Raw genomic sequence first — 10,092 nt, 5'->3', positions numbered from 1 at the left:
ACAGTATTGCAGTTTCTCAAAAAATTACAAACAGAATTACTATATTACCTGGCAATTCTATTTCTGGGTATATATCTAAAAGAACTGAACGCAGGGCCTTGAACAGATACTGGTACTCCTATGGTCATCACAATATTCTTCACAACAGCCAAAAGGTTAAAAGCAGCCCATTCTACCAACAGAGGAGTGGATAAACGAAATGTGACATATACATACGATGAAATATTGTTCAGCCTTGAAAAGGAGTGGAATTCTGACACATGCTGTAACACGGACGAACCTTGAGGGTATTGTGCTGAGTGAAACAAGCAGGCACAAAAATACAAATACTGTGTGATTTCACTTATAAAAAGTACCAGGGCAGTCACATCCATCAAGATAGAAAATAGAATGGTTGTGGCCAGGGGCTGAGGAAAGGAAAGAAAATGGGGAGGAAGGAATGTTGCTTACTGGTACAGAGTTTTTAAAAATTATTTATTATTTATTTATTTATTTGGTGAGAGAGAGAGAGAGTGGGGGAGGGGCAGAGAGAGAGGAAGAGAGAGAATCCCAAGCAGGCTCCTGGCTGTCAGTGCAGAGCTAGATTCGAGGCTCAATCCCATGATCTGCAAGATCAAGATCTGAATTGAAATCAAGAGTCGGATGCTTAACCGAGTGAGCCACCCGGGTGCGTTGGTATGGACTTTCACTTTTGTAAGATGAGGAATTCTGGACATTGGCGGTACAACAAGGTGAATGTATTCAATGCTACTGAACTAGACGCTTAAAAACTGGCTAAAATGATACCTTTTATGTTACAGGTATTTTACTGCAATTAAAAATTCCACATTAAAATGTTTATAATTTTGTTTTACTTCATTTAAGAATACCAAGTGAACGTCTTTTCATATCAATAAACATTTTTTTATTACTATTTTAGTTGCTACACCACGGTCTGTTTTTGTTTTTATATCACTTAGTCAAATCTCTGTTTTTGGACATTCGGTTTTCTATAGAGCTAAACATCATAAGCAAGTTGCAATGGACGTCACTATAGCTACATCTCTGCCAAATGTATAATTATTTCCTAAGAATAAGATTAAGATAAGAATAAGAATAAGATCAAAGGAGAACAGAGCTTGTCAGGGGTGAAGCAGGTGGGAAATGTAATACAAAAGCTGAAATATGAAAACCAATCAGCAAAGAACTGAAGTGAGGTGTGATAAAAATTAAGTGCTATGCAAAATGCTTCTAGTTGGAGAAAGGAAATGTTATTTACCTATTTCTTATTCTTTATTCTTTACCTGTTCCTTTATTCTTTACATATTCTTTACCTATTCCTTTATTCTTTATATAAATTATACTAAGATTCTGCTGTGCACCATTGTTCTGGACACTGATTTCGAATTATCTTAGATACTCTCTTATCCCTCAGGAAACCCAAAGACTAGGGAAGAGAGAAGCAAGTAAATCAACATTTCAGTGCAGCTTAGTGCAGAAGGGACTGGAGCTATGCCTCAGGTCTAATGGGAGAAGAGGAAATTCACCAACGGGGAAGGCTTCTTAAAGGAAGTGGCCATATGTCAGTGAGCTGAGTTTTGACAGGAGTCAGAGTTAAGTTACACTTAAGAAAGTGGGTAACTAAATGGGGAAGCCCAATCCAAGATGGCCCCCAACGATCCCTACCTCTTGGTATTCACACCCTTGTGTAGCCAATCTCTCCCACAGGATTGGGGCTGTTCTGAGTCACCAAGAGAGAATGGTAGAGATAACGCTGTCTGAACTCCGAGGCTAGATTACAGAAAGCACTGCAGCTTTTACTTTGCCCTCTTGGATTACTTGTCCTGGAGGAAGCTGGTTCCTAGGCTATGAGGATATTCAAGCAACACACATGAAGAGGAACTGAGGCCTCCCCCCAAGAGTCAGTGCTAACTTACCAACCACATGAATAAGGCACCTGAGACGTGGATCCTTCAACCCAGGGGGAGATAGCTCCGGCCAACACCTTAACTGAGGTCTCATGAGGGAGCCTAAGCCAGAACCAAGAGACATAATAAGCGATGACTGTTTTTGTAAGCCACTAAAAAGTTTTGGGGTGATCTGTTTCTCAACAATAGTTAATTTAACACACTATATCTAAGCATGGGTGAATGCATAGCTGAAAATTTTTAAATATGGGAGATATTTGGAGTGACCTCAGAGAAGGTAACATGTGGGGGAACGGAAGTAGCCGGAAACAGAGAGGAATGCCTGGGCCAGATACTCCTTCGTTTTTGCCAACAGAACCAATACTGTTCACATATTAGGGGAATATTTGGATGAGGTCACATAGGAAGAATGTGTCTCTTAAGAAAAACAGCAGTCTCGACAGCTGGTTGAGCATCCGACTCTTGATTTTGGCTCAGGTCACGATCCCACGGTCATGTGATAGAGCCTTACACCGGGTTCCTCACTGAACATGGAGCCTTCTTAAGATTCTCTCTCTCTCCCCGCCCCACCCTGCCCTGCTTGTGCTCTGTCTCTAAAATAAATTAAATTAAATTAAAATAAAATAAATTAAAATAAATAAAACAAAACAACAGGCTGATGGGAAAGCCTTGGCTGAGAGCAAACCCTCAAAGGGTGAGCAGAGGATGAAAACTACAGAAGTCTAGGAAAGAGTGTCACGGAGTTCTAAAAGTTAAAGGAACAGTTTCAAAAAAGAGGGGGTGGCCTCTCTCTCTCTCTCAAAGGCAGCAAAGAAGTCAAGCAAGGCTTGAGAAACGGGTACTAGAATTGTCACCGTGGACTACAGTGAGGTGTGCACAAAGTGCCAGGGAAAGTGCCCCGGAAGGCAGGAAAGACGAGCCACATTTGAGTAGAGACTCCAGGAGCGGGGGAAGTGGACAAGTGAAAGGGATTTCACATCCAGGTGTGTCTGGACCCTGGGATGGGAGTGGAGGTGGGCAATGGTGAGGCCGGATGGCAAAAGGTTTTAGGGAGAGCATGCTAAAGAGCCTTTAAAAAAATTCAGTTTATTTTGAGGGGGGGGGGGGGCGGGGAGAGAATCCCAAGCAGGCTCTGCACTGACAGTGCGGGGCTTCAACTCACAGACCCTGAGATCACGACCTGAGCTGAAACCAAGAGTCCCACGCTTAATGGACTCAGCCACCAAAACGCCCTGAAAGATCCGCAACTTTAACCTGCAAGAGGGTGATTTTTGAACTGTCCCCTGAAGAGCCCAAGGGCTTCCCACCTGCCAGACTGGTTGATGGCAGAGGGCAGGCAGGATGGTGAGGTGGGTTCTAGCCTCCACCTTCCCACTCCCTTTTCTTTCTTTTTTTTTTTTTTTTTAATTTTTTTTAACGTTTATTTATTTTTGGGACAGAGAGAGACAGAGGGGCAGAGAGAGAGGGAGACACAGAATCGGAAGCAGACTCCAGGCTCCAAGCCATCAGCCCAGAGCCTGACGTGGGGCTCGAACTCACGGACCGTGAGATCGTGACCTGAGCTGAAGTCGGACGCTTAACCGACTGAGCCACCCAGGCGCCCCCCACTCCCTTTTCAAACACATTGTGCTTCTGATTCGTCCTTCCTTCGGAGGCTGTATGCCACGGGCAGAATTCTGAAAACCAGCCGTGTTGGCGATGGAAGCCGTGGCCTCAGAGACGCGCCAGGCTCAAGGAGAGGGGATCACGTCCTCTCACCACACAGGAGGGCGGGCAAGGCCCTGAGCGCCACCTGCAAAAACGTGCAGGTTTTCTGGATCAGCTTCAGTAGCAACGTGGACTAGAAAGGGACCTTGGGCTTCGGCGAGGGCTCAAACCTCACCAAGGCCCCGCAAAGGACGGCACTCCCGCAGTGCGGCCCTTCCTGACGAGTCACGCTTCCCGGTGGCACACCTGTCATTAGCTCCTGTTTCAATCTCTGCTTCCCAGGGGATGAAGCAACTCACCAAACATACATCCTCACCCAGAGGCAGAGGCGGGGTTAGCTCCCCGGACTCGGACTCGGACTTTAAACTATTGTTTAAAGTCTTCAACCACCAGATGAAAATAGTGGAACAGCAGGGCTGTTCGAGGCACGGGCACCGAACCAGGGCGCAGAGGGGCGGGTGGGTCGTGGGAAGCGAGGCCCAGGGAGGGGGGCAGGTAAAGTGAAGAGAGGCATCCCAGCCTGTCGGGTTTGCCCGAATCTGGTTCCTTCTGTGCCAAGCAAGAGAAAGTCGTGCTCTCTGAGCCCCCTGCTGTCTCTCATGCCGTGACACTGGTTTTCAAAAAAGTCTAACGTGTTCAAATGTGCCAGCTTCCCGTTTTCTGTCAGTTTCTAGAACGGTGCAATTCAAGGGAGGAGAGGAGGATCCTTCCTTTTCCGTAACACGCTTACATCTTAAAGCGCTCACCTTCGGGAGTCGCGCGCTACGTGGCGCAGAGCGAACGGATCCTCGGGCTGCTACGTGACTGCGCGCTCGCCGCGCCCCTCGCCGCCCCGCCGGCGCCCCTGCCCGCGCGCTTGGCCGCCGGGCGTCCCGGGGGGCGGGGTCTCCTAGGCGAGGCGGGGCGGGGCCTCCCCTCCGGCCTCCCACGCCCTCCACGCGCCCCGGTCGGGGAAGCTCCGGGAGCAGACGCGCTCGCCGCCAGGTGTGGAATTCCGTCTCCTTTCTCCACCGGGGGCGCGCAAGGTCACCGCCGCGCTCCGAGCCCTGCTTCCTCGTTCTTACGCTAGGGGCTGGCGCCATCCCGGGGCCCTTACAGCTCTCAGGTCTGAGGCTGTGTTGTCCTGAATGTCGCTTTTCTGTGCCCCTGTCTGCAAAGCGCCGCGAGTTCCTTGGGATAACAGCGGTGACTTAAGTTTGCCACCCATTGCTTATGAAATCCACTAAAATGCCACTTTAGAATCAGTGCTGACTTAGATGCAGTGACTGTCACATTGTCCCTGTATAGTTTACCAGTCACTATAAATGGTAGGGTGGGATACAAATCATTACTTCCATTTTTGCCGATGAGGAAATTAACGTTGTTTTTTTATAGTAATAATCATTATTACTAAAAAGGTAAATTGCTAAAGAATTTACATATATGAAACTCCTTCTTCTGGAGCCACTTTCAAAGAATGCTCCAGATCTGACCTTAAACAAAGGTAAAGGGCAAAGCGATGTTATCTTTTAGGTCAGGAAAATAAACAGAGTTTTCTGTTTTCTTCCCTCTTTTGTAAGCAGTGACATTTGAGAGGTTTCTCACCAGCAGGTTTTTGCTTATGCCTGAAAATTATCTGACTGACATTAGCCTAAACAAGGGGCAGGGGGCAATCTAGGGGGACCTCCCTTGTGCTTTAAATAGAATGTAGGGAGGTCACAGAAATGGGGGCCTATAGTTTTTTAGGGAAATATCTTCGTGCTCATTTTATGATCTCCCTGACCCCTGAAAATGGCGAGGAGGTTAGAAAGGAATAAGATTTCTCTGCAGCTGCTTGCTTCCTTGGTGAGGCTTGGATAGCGTCCAAAGAACCCCAAGGGTAGCAGTCCAGCTGTGTAACTGGTCTGGGGTGGGAGTAGTGAGGGTGCATATGAGTCCCATCTGCAGATCCTCTACTGACTGTGCATTTTAACCTGTACTGCGGTGTGAGGAGATGACTCTCTCTGCCTTAGAAAGCTCAGAAAAGTTGCCTCAAGTGGAACCGCCGGGAAATCTCAGAACTGACTTTCAAACCCAACTATCTGAACTCCAGCTTCAGTACTGTCTCCTATTTCAAAGAACACGAATGTTCTCAGGCCCCATCAGAGTGAGTCCTAGGATGGCAGGGACTTCCAGGGGAATGAGAGTGTGGGTCTCTCTAATCTACAGTGACCCGGCTCCAAAGCAGTGGGATTGGGGCGCCTGGTTTCTCAGTCAGTTGACCATCTGATCCTTGATTTCAGTACAGGCCTTGATCCCAGGGTTGTGGGATTAAGCCCTGAGTTGGGATCCGTGCCGAGTGTGGTGCCTGCTTTGGATTTTCTCTCTCTTCCTTTCTCTCTCTCTCTCTCTCAATCTGCTCCTCTCCCCCTCTCACTCTCTCTCTACAATAAAACAAATAAATCATTAAAAAAAAAAAAAAAGCGGGATTCATTGAAAACAAAGTCACACAATAAGAATTGGCAAAAGGTGGCCCGTGGGCCAAACCTAGCCCATAAAAGGCCAGCAAGTTAAGACTGGTTTTCATATTTTTTAGTGGTTGGCGGAAAAGCTTTTTTTAAGGAATATTTTGTGACATAAAAATTTATGAAATTCAAGTTTCCATAGCCACAAATAAACTTTTGTTAGAACCTATCCATGCTCATAGCATGTATGGCTGCTTTCACGTTACCAACTCTGTGTTGAATAAAATTGTTTATCGTTATTCACCATAATCATGTTCTATAAAGTTACCAGGAATACTGAATTAGCAAACACTGAACCATTGCTCCTGAGGGAAATACAGGGTGAGGGGTCTGCAAGCCTTGGTCACAACATTTTTGTCAACAGATGAATATATAACCTTATTTTGTGTGTATTTATAAGAAATTTCATTTTCCTGTATTATTTATTCCTGGACATTGCACACGTGGCCAACTTGTGCTGGGACAAAACTTGGCTGGCCTACACAGTTTTCCCCTTTTAAGGCCCATCACAGCCTTCTTGCCCATAGAGCATTGACAGCCCTTCAGCACGATGCTTGGGTGCCATTTTAAACATGGCAATCACTCACAAAACACACACAAAAACCATGACACTAAATAGACCACCGAAAGGACATTTGTGTGCAGTATGAAAGCCGAAATGAGAAGACAGAAGGTTGCCTTGTTCACCGTCACAGCTGGGAACGTAGGTGTCTGGTGAGTCACGTTTTTCACTGCTCTGCACATGTCCCTGAATAACTACCTACAAAGGCACCACCAGTATTGCTTTGGGGATTATAAATAAATTTCAGTGGGGCGCCCGGGTAGCTCAGCCGGTTAAGCAACCGACTCTTGATTTCGGTTCAGATCATGATCTCACGGTTCATGAGTTCAAGCCCCTCACTGGGCTCTGAGCTGATAGTGCAGAGCCTGCTTGGGATTCTCTCTCCCCTTCTCTCTCTCTCTCTGCCCCACCCTAAAGTGCCTGCTCTCTCTCTCTCTCAAAATAAGTAAATAAACTTAGTGAGGGGGCAAATTCCTAACTATGGAATCCAGTTATAACGAAGATCCACTCTTCTTGCAGCAGAGAACCGTGTGGACTATAAAATACACAATTTTACTGGATGGCCTTTCATGAAAAAGTTTGCCAGCCCCTGCTCTACAGTGTTTTCTCAGCCTTTCCCCCAAAGAGAGTGAAACAGGACAACAAAGGGACACCATAGTGGTATCCAAACTAGAGAGCACTCATAGGAAGAGCAAAATGAAATCATTCACGACGTCAGGAAACTGGGAGTTCACGTAATTGAAGGTGGAAAGAATTTCCAAACCATAGAGCAAAAGCTTCACTTTCTTCTTGCCTCAGATCTTCTGGTTTTCATTCAACAAACCATTTTCCAGTACCTCTCATTTGCATGGGTCTGTACTGAGGGTCGAGTTTAGTTAGTAACCCCCTTCCTTGGTCAATGTGTTGCGGACGGAAGCAGTAAAGGGTGGGGAGAGGAGAGAGGACTTGACACAAAGCCTGGCCAATTTATAATATACTTGACTGTTTATGTACTTGGATAATCAGCTTCTGCAACAGATTATGTGAAACACTTTGTTTGCTTGTATGGCGTTCTGGTCGCAGAAAAGATCTGAGACAGCTCACAACCCAAGCAAGTCAGCCTGAGTGAGAAGAGCGGGTGGGTAGGTGAGGGGGGTCTGAGAAGTGATTCGATACAAGCAGGCAGTCCCTAGGGGCCAGGGATTGTTACCGTGAGTTTCAAGTTCGATTCTGAGGTTCCCAGCTCAAAAAACTCCGGTTGGGGGAGATAAAAGTCAGTTCTGAGAGCAAACTCCGAGGACAGGGGCTTTCTGCTAGTCCTCAGGACTAGACCGGTTTCCTGATGTGAGGTTTCTCAGAGTGAGACCAGGAGGGGCAGGGGCCCAGCTCCACAAACCCAAGCAGATCCAAACCAAATGCTTAACGGCTTCCTACCCCCATGAAAATGCAACTCTGTATTTTCTTTGGAACCTAAACGTTAAATGTCTGAGTATTTACTTTTCCCATGTCTGGCTGTACCCAAAGAAAACACCTAAAGTACCAAGAAGCGTGATACACTGAGTAATTTTGAAATAGCCCTTCACGGGGGACATTCTCGTCCAGCCTCTGGCTAAGGGTTGGAAGGCATCAGGTCAGCGCTGAGAGAGACCATAGTTTGTTGTTAACTGAAGTGCAGTCCGTATAGACTAGAAATTTTAGACGGCTGTGGAGTGTGAAGGGCCAGCAGGCAAAGCCAGGAACTTTTCTCAGGAAACACTTCGGGGTCCACCCTAGCCTTGAACAAGCCACAGCTTTATTCTACAGGGAGGGCTAGAGGTGATTTCATCCTGGAAGATTTTCAAAGGCCACCACCCCATGAAAAAATTCCAGCAATGCTTACATTTGCATGGCCAAAAAAAAAAAAAAAAAGCATGTTTCTCCTAAGACCCTCATGGAGACCAGTATACGTGAAGTCCCTTTATGCTTACCCTGACCCTTAGTCTAGGTGACATATTTCTTCTTCCTGTTTCTTGACATGGAAACAGAGGCTCAGACAGATTAAGGACTGGAGTCCCAGAATTCTGATCCCATTGAAATTTTCCATCAGTCACGTGCTATTACTCCCAGCTACCCGTGCTCAGTGATGTCATAGTGGATCCCCGTGTGGAATATGAAGTAACAGGCTGTGTGCTGGGCGACAGCAGAAGTCACCTGCACCCCAGGAGCACACACACCACAGCACTGTCAGCTCAGCCTGGACACAAACCGATGTCATTCCCAAGCCTCGCAGTGTGGGCTGGCCAGTCCTCACGGGGGTCAGAGTTCATCCTAGCTGCCCAAAGACCTCACCATCGACCTGAGCATTAGATTTTACGGAGGGGAGTTCACTAGAGCGGGATCACACAGCGAGTCCTTGAACTGGGCATCCATGCATTGAAATTCACTCCTCCCTCTCCCTGTCCAACCCCTACCCTCTGCAAGAAGTCTCTACAGGTTTCTAAGCCGCTCCGCACACCTGAGACCAAGCAGGTGCTAAAGATAATGCTAAAAATATGATCAGACGAGTAGACCATAAGCCCTTTCATGTCGAGGATTAATTTGAAGGGATTTGTCAAGCGCAGAGGTCTTCTCCCGGCCTGGTGGAATCCAGACTCTCCTTGTACTGGGGTGGAGAGTCTCCTTCCGAAATCGCGTCTTTGAACCAGGATGCAGCTCTCTCGGGAAGCGTTAAAAAGTTACGAGTCTCAGCTCGGAGGCTGAACATGAAACCTCAGCCCTTCAACCTCACTTATGTCTTTTTATTTTTCTTCCCAGATTGCTGCAACCAAACGAACTCCGTTGCTTCTAGCAGTGAATCCCAGAGGTGAGGCTTGAGGCAAGGATAAGGGAGTGTGAGAAGAGGCCCTTTATCTGGGATGAGAAACGTAGGATTGAAAACAGAGGGTGGTGATTCAATTACATATCATACGTTTCCTGTCCATTACAGACTGATGCCAGACAGTTCAAAGATTTTGCTTCTTAAAGCTTCGATTTCTATTTGTGCGCTGTTAGTGCTGAGTGAAATAAATATCTTCAGATTTGATTGCTTCTTATTTTTTAAAGGAGAGGTGCTCTTTGTTTTGTTTTATTTTTTTAAAGGGTAGGTGAGTAGGTTAATGAGTCAAAAAGTTAGCTAAGGTACAATCACCCCTGCCAGGATGCATGTAAAACAGAATCCCAAGGAAAATCATCAGTGTCATTTGAAGCCGAGAGATAGAATGCAATTACAAACAGCTGTGGTAAAGCCCTAGCTCACTGAGAGCTTAATACAAAGGAGGAGAAACATACCTTGTGAGCATCTGGCGTTGAGTCTCACTCTTGCCATTTTCTGGAAAGAAATCAAAAAAAGACCCAGCATCCAATGTCAATGTGTTTGTCCATCCTTACCCTAACTGAGATTTCTTCCAGGCTCCATTAGCCCTCACTCTGAGGATAG

General features: G+C 46.5%; 1 long non-coding RNA gene across 1 annotated transcript; it reads left to right on the top strand.

Annotated features, from left to right (window-relative positions):
- Positions 1-8,795: 8,795 nt before the first annotated feature.
- On the top strand, positions 8,796-9,699 carry LOC122217437. The gene is made up of 2 exons (XR_006201487.1): positions 8,796-9,146; positions 9,432-9,699. It is a non-coding gene; the product is annotated as an uncharacterized LOC122217437 (long non-coding RNA).
- The last annotated feature ends 393 nt before the right edge of the window (positions 9,700-10,092 follow it).

This window comes from Panthera leo, chromosome B1 (assembly GCF_018350215.1).
Source record: "Panthera leo isolate Ple1 chromosome B1, P.leo_Ple1_pat1.1, whole genome shotgun sequence".
In the NCBI taxonomy this organism is placed as follows: domain Eukaryota; kingdom Metazoa; phylum Chordata; class Mammalia; order Carnivora; family Felidae; genus Panthera; species Panthera leo.
This window is presented reverse-complemented; position numbering and strand designations above follow the sequence as displayed.